The sequence below is a fragment of the Conger conger genome, chromosome 2, assembly GCF_963514075.1.
Source record: "Conger conger chromosome 2, fConCon1.1, whole genome shotgun sequence".
NCBI classification, from domain to species: domain Eukaryota; kingdom Metazoa; phylum Chordata; class Actinopteri; order Anguilliformes; family Congridae; genus Conger; species Conger conger.
The window spans coordinates 72200546-72212691 of record NC_083761.1 but is presented as its reverse complement, the minus strand read 5'-3'; the positions used below and the strand labels follow the sequence as shown (position 1 = coordinate 72212691).

The 12146-nt window shown below is 50.2% G+C and overlaps 1 protein-coding gene across 2 annotated transcripts in view; it reads left to right on the top strand.

The window, feature by feature from the left end:
• The window catches only part of rab11fip4b (RAB11 family interacting protein 4 (class II) b), a 78059-nt gene that overhangs the window by 46313 nt on the left and 19600 nt on the right, over positions 1 to 12146 (top strand). The gene's annotated exons all lie outside the window — the stretch shown is intronic.

The window sequence follows — 12146 nt, the reverse complement described above, 5'->3', positions numbered from 1 at the left end:
CTTTATCTCTCTCTCTCTTTCTCTCTGTCTCTTTCTCGCTCTCTCTCTCTCCCTCCCTCTCTCACAATAAGGTGGGTTCAAACTCTTTAACTCTTTTTTCACTCTTTCAAGCTCTCTCTCTCTCTCGTTCTCTCTGTGTTTTGGGGCTCGGGCAGCAGCAGGCTGGCCTTTAGCCGGCCGTTCCGCTTGCTTCACCGTCACTCTGACGATAATGGGATTAATTGATAGCCGGGGGGGGTGCAGACAGGCTTGGAGAGAGAGGGTCAGTGTGAAAAGTTTAGGCGGGCCAAGAGGGGGCCCAGGTCCCAGGTCCCTGGGTCCTGAGACCCAGCGTTAGGTTCACTCCACACGCGCGGACTTCTACTCCCGGCTCAACTCCGCGAAACCGGAACTTTCCCCGCGATGCGTTGTTGAACGGGAAGTAAGGGCTCGACGGCGTACTGAAAAGGTCAGTTTCGATATAAAAGCGCAGCGTGAGTGGCAGTGGAGAGGAAGTGAGGCTGGCCTTTATGGGAACCTGTTCGGCACAAAGAGCGCTGTTTCAGTTGTGTTCCTGGCACTGTTGGCAGAGAAGGGAAGATGAGCCTGACTCTGGAGGGAGACCTGTGTCATTGTGGTTGTCGGTGCAGACGAGCAGCTCTCCTGTGGCACGCAGGGGAGGGCTCAGATTTTACACCGGAGCTGGGTGAGTGTCTCCTGCAACAGATCCCATTCAAGCCCATTGTGTTTCCTCAGACAAATGAAGGCAAGGTCCACTTTCAGCATCCCCTTTCACTCCAAACATATTTTACCAGGACAGGAATAACTAGATTATTTCCTGGAGCCAGGAAAAGTAATGCAGGGAATACTAAGCGATCCGTTCCTGGCAAAAGGAGTGAGTCCTCTCTTGTGCTAAGCCACCATTTGTGTGTGTGTGTGTGTGTGTGTGTGTGTGTGTGTTTGTGTCTGTTCGTGCGTGTGTGTGTGTGTGTGTGTGTGTGTCTGTCCGTGCGTGTGTGTGTGTGTGTGTGTGTCTGTGTGTCTGTTCGTGTGTGTGTGTGTGTGTGTGTGTGTGTGTGTGTGTGTCTGTTCGTGCGTATTTGTCTGTCGGACCCAAAACGGACTGTACCTGCTGTCATCATCAATCAATTTATCTTTTAAGAACAAAAATGTAAAAACAACACCAGGTGTATCTGAGAGGTCTGTAGCTCTTCCCCCCCCCCCCCCACTCTATCTCTCTCTCGCTCTCTCGCTCTCCCGCCTCTTGTGACCATTTAGCATTTAGCGGACAGCTCACTGAGGGAGGGGTTTCACCCTCAACATCCCTGTGTGCGTTCACTGCCTCACCTGTGTTTAGATTGACTGCGAGCGGTCAGGGCAGACCGTGATGTGGTTCAGCTGGGTAGGTGAAGGGCAGTGCTAGGGCTGTCGGTATGAGCTCTGGGGGGTTGAGGGGCAGCAGTAGGGCAGTGGGTATGAGCTCTGGGGGTTTGAGGGGCAGCAGTAGGGCAGTGGGTATGAGCTCTGGGGGTTTGAGGGGCAGCAGTAGGGCAGTGGGTATGAGCTCTGGGGGGTTGAGGGGCAGCAGTAGGGCAGTGGGTATGAGCTCTGGGGGTTGAGGGGCAGCAGTAGGGCAGTGGGTATGAGCTCTGGGGGGTTGAGGGGCAGCAGTAGGGCAGTGGGTATGAGCTCTGGGGGTTGAGGAGCAGCAGTAGGGCAGTGGGTATGAGCACTGGGGGTTTGAGGGGCAGCAGTAGGGCAGTGGGTATGAGCACTGGGGGTTTGAGGGGCAGCAGTAGGGCAGTGGGTATGAGCTCTGGGGGTTTGAGTGACAGCGGTGCACCAGCAGGAGAGCTCACACTGACAGACACAGGACAGGGGTGGGGGGCAGGGTGTGTGCGGGGGTGCTGGATGGCCCCGGGGGGGTGGGGTGAGTGAGGGATGACCCTGGCTCTGTGGAGCTGTGAGGCTGTCAGGTCCGTACTCACCACCTGCTGCTGCTCCCAGACTGTCACAGCCCCGCTGTGCTCCCGCACTCCTGCTTTCACTGGACAGTAAAGGTCGAGGAGCTGTGTAACTCCTCCGGAGTCGGTAGTCCTGTGTCCTTCTGGTTTTTGCTTTTTTTGCTTTGTTATTGTTTTACTTCCTCTATTTTTATTGGTTGGTTGAACATTGACAGGGCAGGAGCTGCCAAACCTGATAAGCTGGGTTTTGACTGTTGATTTAGTCCATTCAATGTCAAGGGCTACATGTGTTTACATGTTTGCATAATATTTGCCTGTGAGTGTATATGTGTGTGTGTTTGTGTGTGCATTAGTGAGAGAGAGAGAGAGAGTGTGTTTGTGTGCATGCACGCGTGTGTTTGTTTGAGAGCGTGTGTATGTGTATGTGTGTGTGTGTTCACTAAGTTCGCAAACATTGCAGTATGCTAGCGTGCTCACCAGCGCATGCCTTCAGAGAGCTGCAGTGGGATCTGTGTGCCTGCTGGCGGGACTCATCAGAACAGAGAACGGCCGTGTGATGAGGGGGGTGCTGAACCTGCTGCACCCTCATCAGCCTCTCTTTCAGCACTGTGTCCTAAGAGTCCACACCGCCTGCCTCAGTGCAGCTGTCCCCTCAGGAGAGCGGGGTCAACGCCTCACCTGCTTCTCCCCCAGTCAGTCCCATCACATGCCTCTCACTTCCCCGTGACAGAATGGGCTCCGGTCGGTCCTTTGCGTGCCCCTGTGCGACGTGGGCGCCGGTTTGAGTGCTGCTCTCCCCCCTTCCCCTCCCTGCCTGATCCCCTGCAATGCAGACGGAGTCCGGAAGCCAGTCTCTGTCACTGTCTCGGGAATTGGCTGCCTTTTGTTTGCCTGGCAGGGTAATCTCGGCACAGGGCTTCCTACAGGCCCATCAGTGCTCCAGAAGGCAGCCACAAAAAGTGTTTATTGCTCTCCACTTTCTCCTCTAAGGAGGGGCAGCTTGAGCTGCTCAGGACGGTATTAGGGGCCATTAAGGGCCATTAGGGGCCCATCTGGTGCTGTGTGCAGGTGTCTCCCAAACGATAATGGGGGGGGTCTCCAAATGACAGGAAGCGTGAGCTTCTGCCCAGAAGTGACCTGTTTTAGAGAAGTCTGGGGAACTCCCAACTGGTTGGATTTCTAATAACATTTCCAAAGCAACTTACAGTTGATAAAACTAAGCAGGGGACAATCCCCCCTGGAGCAATCTTATCGTGGCTACACAAGGGCTACCAACCCCCAGGATCCCAGTCATGTACCTTAACGACTAAGCTACAGGGTGCCCCAGGGTTTCAGGGTCCTTTAGGTCTACACAAGCTGTGCTTGTTAGACTGTGGCTCATTCCCTAATGGGGTGGTGTTGGCGTAGAGATGGCTGCTGATTGGTTCTTCCCGCTTGGAGGCGTGTCCGTTTGTCTCAGACGGAGTGGAGGTTTTCACACAGTGACAGCGTGTGATGAGTGGGGCGGAGCCCTGCGGTGTCAGACCAGGAAGTTTCGTCCTAACCTATTATACGTATCCTTCCACGAAATTAACCAGTCATTGTTCCTGCACATCTCTGGGCCCTGTAATTTTTTTTCTGAAATGCGTAGGAAGTGAGAACAACTCATTTCCAGGGCTGAGTCATACGTGAATGCAGAAGCATAATGGAGTGTGGTATCTGCCAACGCCAAGTGCAGCGTTCGAAATCAAAGCCTGGTTTAAATGGACCTTTTATCTTGTCTGCAATTGCAGCATAGCCGATGTCTACGAGTTCTGCGCAGTGTTTTCGCATTGTGAGTGGCATTCTAAGCAGACACGAGACTTATCTGAGGGTTGCAGAATCCACGGGTCTAAGTGCGCCTTGGTGTGGGCGTAGAGGTTCTAAATATAGCCATCACAACATGATCAAGAGCCTTTCAGAGCAGTTCCATAGGACGGGTGAGGGTAAAGGGCAGGGGGTGAGCAGGATGAATCCAGGCTGCTGCAGGACTGACAGACTCATCTCTAGGCCACAGCCACTGACTCAATTCTTCTTACAGAAGGCTGTCGCAAAGACACTTTACAGAGTAACAGAAGCGCAAAACAAAAAAGAGCAAACCAGGTTTGGACCCCCAAATAGCACATGAGGTAAGAGTGTGGAGTGGGGAGTGAAACCCTCAAACAGTGGCCAGAGAAAACCCCCGAAATGTGGGGAGGAACCCAGCGATAGAGGAGGATCCCACCCTCCGCAGGCCAGCGAGGGGTAAAGGCAGAGGGGATATTCTACGCTGCAGAGCCCCTGTCTGGCCCAGGGAGAGGGCCTGCCCTTTGGGGCTTTGCCTGGCAGACTCCCTCTCAGGCTGGTTTCACTTCCTCAGTCTCTGCTCCCTACCCCTCTCTTTCCTCACTTCTCATCCTGTCCAAAGTTTCATATTTAATAATATGAAACCCCCCCGGGGCTCGTACCCACTGCCCTAGCGCTGCCCCCTCACGTGACCGTAGCTTTCAAAAGAAACTCCCTACTCCACACATTTCTATAGTTGAATCTTCAGAAGGAGCCCCCTGGGATAATGCTCAATATTGGGACCCATTGCGTCACCTCCTGTCCCGGGCTTTGCCTCTCGAACCTGTTTCCACTTGACTCTGCGCTTCAGAGAGGCGGAGGAGGAACTGACAGGACAGTTTGTGCTTCCTTTCGAACAATAACATCGGATCCTCTTCCCTCTTCTCTGTCCTGTCTGTGGATGTCTGGCCTGCTCGGTGAGCGTTTCCACAGTTTTAATTAGCCCTTGAAACATACATTTATATTTATTGTTTCTGAGATCGATAGAGTGCAGCTCGCGCTCCTGAAATGTGTGGTCGTTTGTGTGTTTCCCCTCAGTGCGGGGGTTAGAAATCAATGTTCTGTTCGGTACGGAATTGTGTTGAGTTTTAGCACAGAACAGAGCATGGCAGTTTCTTTAATTAGAGTAATATCGATGTTAGCACCCGCCCACAGTAAATTAATCTTGGCTCTTGTGCAAAAAAGTTTTAAACAATGTTGGGTGTTCTAATGTCCTGAAAACCTCATTATCCAATAATGACCATCATTTACATAATTTAAAAACAAAACATTTTCGCACCTGTGAATGTGCTGCCTCTGCATGTGAGAGAGATTTTGGTGTGTGTATGTGTGTGTGTGTGTGTGTGTGTGCGTGCACTTGTTGTTGTTGTTTTTTCTTTGTGTAAAAGTGTATTTGTAGACTAATTGCCTATGGGTATATTTATCAATCACAAACATTATTGATTTGTATCACTCACAGAAACAGAATTTAAAGTAGATTGAATATACAGTATAGCACCCTTTGCAATGAATGGTGTACTGCTGACCTGTGTAACTATGTAGCATGAATGATATATTTGCATGGATTTTCATATTCACAGAACAAAGTCTGTGTTTAGATCACTACAAGAGGATTCAGTAACAGCATTAGCTAGCTATGTCAAAGCATAAATAACAAGTAGCATAATTTAGCATAACTACATAAATTCAACTTCACAAAACGTTAAATTGTCATTGCAAGTTGTTTCCCCCTTCCTCCACCTTGAAGTTTACTGTATTGCAATGATAAAGCCAAGAGATGTAGCTGTACATCTATATCAATTCAAGGGGGACTTCATTAAAAACAAAGTTGAACGAACACAATGGTATCAGCAGAAGGTTTAATCCCACACTGATACCGAGTGTTATGTGGGAGCTGTGCTATGACTGATGATGTCACTTGGGCACATGTCAGAACAGCCCCGCAGGAAGACAGCAGTGTGAGTGAAGAAAGCGCAGGATTTCCACCTGTGCTGTTTCATGCACCTGAGGCCCTCCCGTTCCTCCAGATTCCCGTCTCATGCTGTAATGCCTCGGTTTCTGTCCGTTTCTATAGCGCCAAGGAGATGAGTCAGTTGCGCACCTGCACAGATGTCTTGCGGTTGTGTTTGCCTCTGTGCTCTGAATGCACAAGCACAGCCTGTACTGTGGGAGGCAACTGTGTTCAGGGTGGAATTCAGAGGTCTGTGTTCAGGTTGAGCTTCGGGGCTCTGTGTTCAGGTTGGGATTCAGGCGCCTTTGTTCAGTTTGGGATTCAGGGCTCTGCGTTCCGGTTGAGCTTTGGGGTTGCTGTTCAGGTCTGGAGGGGTCTGGGTTCAGGTTAGGTTGGGATGGTTCAGGTTGGGATTCAGGGCTCTGTGTTGAGGTTGGGATTCAGGGTTCTGTGTTGTGGTTGGGATTCAGGGTTCTGTGTTGAGGTTGGGATTCAGGGGTCTGTATTGAGGTTGGGATTCAGGGGTCTGTGTTGAGGTTGGGATTCAGGGGTCTGTGTTGAGGTTGGGATTCAGGGCTCTGTGTTGAGGTTGGGACTCAGGGGTCTGTATTCAAGTTGGGATTCAGGGGTGCTGTTCAGGTTGGGATTCAGGGGTCTATATTCAAGTTGGGATTCAGGGGTGCTGTTCAGGTGAGATTGATGAGTTCTGAGATCTGAAGGCACATTTCACCCTTCAGTGGCTACTGGGAATGAACCCAAACCCAGAAATCAGGAAGGCTCTGTCAAATGGCATTACTTTTTTTCACATTACCGAAGCTCTTTTTTCAGATAGGACAAAAAGGCCCTGTAAGGGGACTGTAATGAATTGATAACCGCCGCAATAATCAGGCTAGCTGGGAGTGTTTTGACCTGATCCCAAACTGAGTGCAATTATGTTTGGCTGGTTAGGCACACAGCAGGACATTAACACTCACCATTCTTCATTTCCCTAAAGGTCCATCACAGCTTTCATTCAGTTTGGCTCAGATGCCACCCTGTTCTTCACGGAGTGCTGTAACGGAGCAGTAGTCCCTCTGAACGTGTGTGTCTGAGAACACTCATTCACGGACACAGTGGGTGCACAGCACTGTTCCGTGCTGAGAATCAGCCTCCGTCTTTTTCAGAGACGCCCAGATGCGCTGCCCTCCTCTCCTCTTCTCTCCCCTCCTCTCCTCTCCTCTCCCCTCCTTTCCTCTCCTCTCCTCTCCCTTCCCCTCCTCTCCTTGCCGCTGTGTGGCTGTGAATAATGGATGGGGAGCCTTGCTCCTCCAGAGAGCTGTGCTACATCTCCTTCTCAGGGAGGGAGGGGGGAGCAGAAAACTCAGACTCTGCAGAGATAACATCTACAGCTGGGGTGGGCGGTGGGCCTAGAGAGCAGGCTTCGGTTCCACCCGTGACATTGGCTAGATGCTAATGACAATTAGCTATATACCCCAAGACTGGTTCACTCTTGGTTCACTGGTAACAAAAGCCAGAATTTGCATCGAAAACCAGAAACAGATACGGCCCTCTTTGCCCGCTGCGCAGCGATAGCATCTCCAGCCCTGTCTCTGTGCCAGAGTCTGACTGACTGTGGAAAAACCGCCTTGCCACGGTTTTAACTTTCAAAAGAGCAGTCGCTCTGTGAAAAGTAATCGCGCGCCCTGGTAGCCCGCTATTTGACGGGCGCCTCATAGACAGGCGGTGAAGTTCGGCCTGTAAATAATGCAGCAGACACGACTGCTGGGGAATGGCTTCACCCTGGGAGGGGGCTGCCCTCGGCCCCCGCAAAACCGGCCCCGCTGTGGCTTCGCCCTTAAACTCCCGCTCGCCAGTGAATTACGAAGAGGTCAGCCAGCGAGTGCCCTGCTATCTCCTTTGTTCAGGGGTATTATTTCCTTATTCTGTCAGGAAGTGCTTTTTAGCTTTCCAGCCTGGGTGGCGAGGCCTAGCGAAGAGCTTGTTAAAGAAGTGCTGAGTTATAGGCGTGGGCCATATTTCCGTGAGCACGGCCATTGGTGGCACAAAGGCTTTATAGCAGAGCTCTCTTCCTCAATAGCTGCCAATTACAGCGGCACTAAAGCTGTCGGGCGCTCTAAGTTCTTCAGTCAGTGAGGGAGGTAATAAATGCGATGTCACGCTGTGGCGTGAGTTGCGAAGAGGAAGCTGTGAGCGTCCCGTCCTCTCACACCGCTGCTGATCCGAGGGAGCTTTCCCGTGTGTGTGAGGGCACTGTCCGAAAAACAGCCTCCCAACGACCGTGACCTCAAAATACGCACTGTCTACCAAACATACCGCCCAAAACTGTCACACTGTCTCACCTCTTCCTCTCTGATTTACACGATCTCCTCATTACAAGTATGATTTACTTCCTGAAAAGCGTCTCCCAGGAAAACCGAATATCATCCGGAGATTTTAGAGGAAACTACATTTCTAGAAAATTTCACCAACTCAAATTTCTCATCCAGTGTACTCCACTTATGTATTCAATAGTTGGCAAGTAAGCTGTTTCAGACATGCTGCCTCTATCACAGAGTTTAAATACGTCAGCACTGGAAATCCAGTGAGCCACGTGCTTGTATGGGCCACCAAGGGAAAAGTCCACAGTACATCGGACAGTGCATTCGCAATTGCAAATGTTTTTTGCACTTGTCCCTTACAAAAAAATTGTCCAAATGAATAAATGAAATTGACAAACTAAACTTTTCATGAGCAGTGTGAATGGTGCTTTCAACACGTGTTCCTCAGTGCACTTGCCACACGGTCGGGAACCACACAGCTGAGCTGTGTCCTCCAGCCCAGGAGAAATGTTTTTTTTTCTTTATCACAATCAGGGCCTGTTCTTGTTCCTGGGAACAAGGTTAGATTGTGTGTGCCAAGACTCAGGAGCAGGCTGACGCTATCAGAACAAAGTCCCCCCCCCCACGCAGAACAACGTCACCCGGGACCTCTTCTCCCCACTATCTTCCTCAGACTGGGACAGGAGTCCGTGGGGAGCAGGGAATAACACGGTCCCGGAATGAGAGTGGAGCCACTGGACTTCCCTACAGCTCCAGGGCAGCTGCCGGGAGTCAGAGTGGAATTTGGGGGGGTGGGGTAATGAGATAAGAGCTGTTGGTTGGGAGGATAATGAGGCGTAAGCACACAGGTGGTGAGCTCACATAGGTATTTGCTTTGAATATTTCTCAGCCTTGTCTGACATTGCAGTATGGCAGGTGAACTAGGAGGACACAGAAGCCGTGATTACAAAATGACATGTCAGAATTCATGAGATGTATGCTTTTTAGGCCCAGGGCAAAGAGTTTCATTTGTCATAGTCCCCTGTCCTGAACTCGTATTACGCAACCCTTCAAGCCGTTTATACAAGGTACGAGGCCATTGCTTCAAAAAGGAGAAGACTGTGTGAAGTTGTTGCTTTTATATGTCGGAGATAATGCTAATCCAATCAAAGTACGGTGGTTACATGATTTGAAAACCAAATATTAAATTGTAATAAGAAAGGCTAAGGACAGACATCGGAAAAATGTTTGTGGCTTTCTTAAGTCAGGCACATGCAAACTATGTTTGTTTGAGCAGTGTGGGTGCAGTGGATTTGATTACTTTGTTGAATCAGTCCTGTGTTAGGTGTTATTTGATTTTTCCCTTGGTAGTACAGAGCGTCCGTTGAATCCAGTTTTCCTGCATTCAGTGACTCCTGCATGTATTACGTTTCTATGGCTGTTGGGGCTATCCTTGCGTAAGAGTCAGGTACAGCAGACAATCCGGTATTGTGTTACACACCCCGTACCTCCGTCACCCGACCCCACCCTTTTCCCACCGCTCACAGCACTGCATAACCCATTTGAATCCCATCCAGAAAAAAAAAACTGTCAACCTGCTTAAATCACCTCCTCTCTCAGCTGCCTCAGTTTCCTGAACGGCCAAACAGCTCAATAGTCTCATTCAGGGCGCTCTCTATGTCGTCCTCCAATGGCCGCCGTGGCATCCCCTGAAACGCGTTTGAGCCCCATTGTGCCCTGGGCGCGGAGTCCAAGCCCACCGGAGAGCTAACGGCCGGTGCTAATTCACAGGATTTATGGAGCCACATCAGCTCAGACAGCACTATAAATATTCCACACAGACTGTGGGGGGAGACAGGAGGACACTGGCAGGAAGAGGACAGGAGGGCCGGCACCCTCACACTGTACTGTACGTGTGCACACACACACACGCACACCACATACACACGCACACACACACACACACACACCACATACACACACACACACGCACACACACACACACACACACACACACACACACACACACACGCACACCACACACACACGCACACCACATACACACCACATACACACACACACGCACACACACACACACACACGCACACCACACACACACGCACACCACATACACACACACACTCACACACTGTACTGTACGTGTGCACACACACACACGCACACCACACACACACCACATACACACACACACACACACGCACACCACATACACACACACACACTCACAAACTGACTGTACATGTGTCAACAACGAACACACACTCACATTCACATACACGCACGCACACCACACACACACCACATACACACACACACACTCACCACATACACACACACACACTCACACACTGACTGTACATGTGCACACACAAACACACACTCACATTCACACACGCACACGCACACCACACACACACCACATACACACACACACACACACCATATACACACACAGACACTCACACACTGACTGTACATGTGCGCACACACACACACTCACACACTGACTGTACATGTGCACACACACACACACACACTCACACATTGACTGTACATGTGCACTCACACATACACACACAACACGCACTCATGCACTCTTACGCTCACAGAAACATACATACACAAACAAACACATATATACACACACTCTCCCAGTAGTGCTGTCCGTGGTAGAATACCGGGCGGGGGGGCGTAGTCATAGCATTGTGTCAGAAACCCTTCCCAAGCAGAGCAGCAAAGCCTTTTGGACAAGACCCAGGCCAGTCCCGCTGATTTTCTTGGTTTGCCTGTCTGCATTACAGATCACCCCAAGCTGTGGCTGCATCAGACGACACAGTCCTCACAGTTGTGTAATTAGCAGTGAGCGTTAGCATTAGCATCACTGTGTGCACTACAGCCCCACCCGCCTGCCCTCAGAAAGCGGAGACTGGGGTGGGAAAGGAAAGCTCTGACAGATGCTGGAATGTAGCGTGAGCCTGACTGGGGTCTCTGTGGCTCTCCAGGTGATTAGCATCTACCTGCTAGCGCCGCGCCGCCCCTCCAGCCTCACCATCTGCATGCTGGGTAATTAGCCCACTGTGTGGACAGCTGCGTACTGCTGTTCACATCCGGCGTCCATCAATAAAGAAAGGGGTGTGGCTGAGGCAGTGGGGGCGGGGCTGGAGGTACTCTTTGTGAAGCAGTTACAGTGCTATAAAGCTAGCTACTTGCAGTGGTTAGCGGAGGGTTTTTATTTGTTGGTATGTGCTCAGCAAATGCCTTTTTAACCTTTGTGGTCCGAGCATCTGCATCACAGTCAACTGCTTTATAGAGTCATCATCGGTGTGAGATCTTTCACGTGGGTGTGCGAGTGAAGATGTCCCAGGATTCCCTGCTCATTCCTCCAACGCTTGTTATTCCTGCACTAGCCTTCACCACACTGTCTGCACAGAGCACAAGCCCATAATGCATTTGGGTATCTACATTGGAAGTTGCTGTGCAGTAATATTCTATAGGGTCTGTCTGATTCAATGTATCAACAATAGTACTGACTGAGTGAACAGCAGGACAGATTTTACATTTTAGACTACGTAAAAGTAATGTATTCAAAAAATCAAGTAGAGCTAGATCCACTTGTCTCATTCAAAATGTATTTACCTGGACAAGAATAACTAGATTATACACTTAGCCAGGATGAATACCTGTTAATCCATTGCTGACAAAAAGAGGTCATTCTTTTCAAAGGCTAATCTGTCGACGTGAGAGTGTGCGTGCGTGTCCATCCGTGCGTGTTTGTCCCTGAGCCACTGTGTGTATGTGTGTGTGTGTGTATGTGTGTGTGTGTGTGTGTGTTTGCGTATGTGTGTGTGTGTGTGCTTGTGTGTGTGTATGTGTGTATGTGTGTGTGTGTGTGTGTGTGTGTGTGTTTGCGTATGTGTGTGTGTGCTAGTGTGTGTGTGTGTGTGTATGTGTGTATGTGTGTGTGTTTGCGTATGTGTGTGTGTGTGTGGTGTGTGTGTGTGTGTATGTGTGTGTGTGTGTGTGTGTGTATGGGTATGTGTGTGTGTGTGTGTGTGTGTGTGTATGGGTATGTGTGTGTTTGTGTGTGTGTAT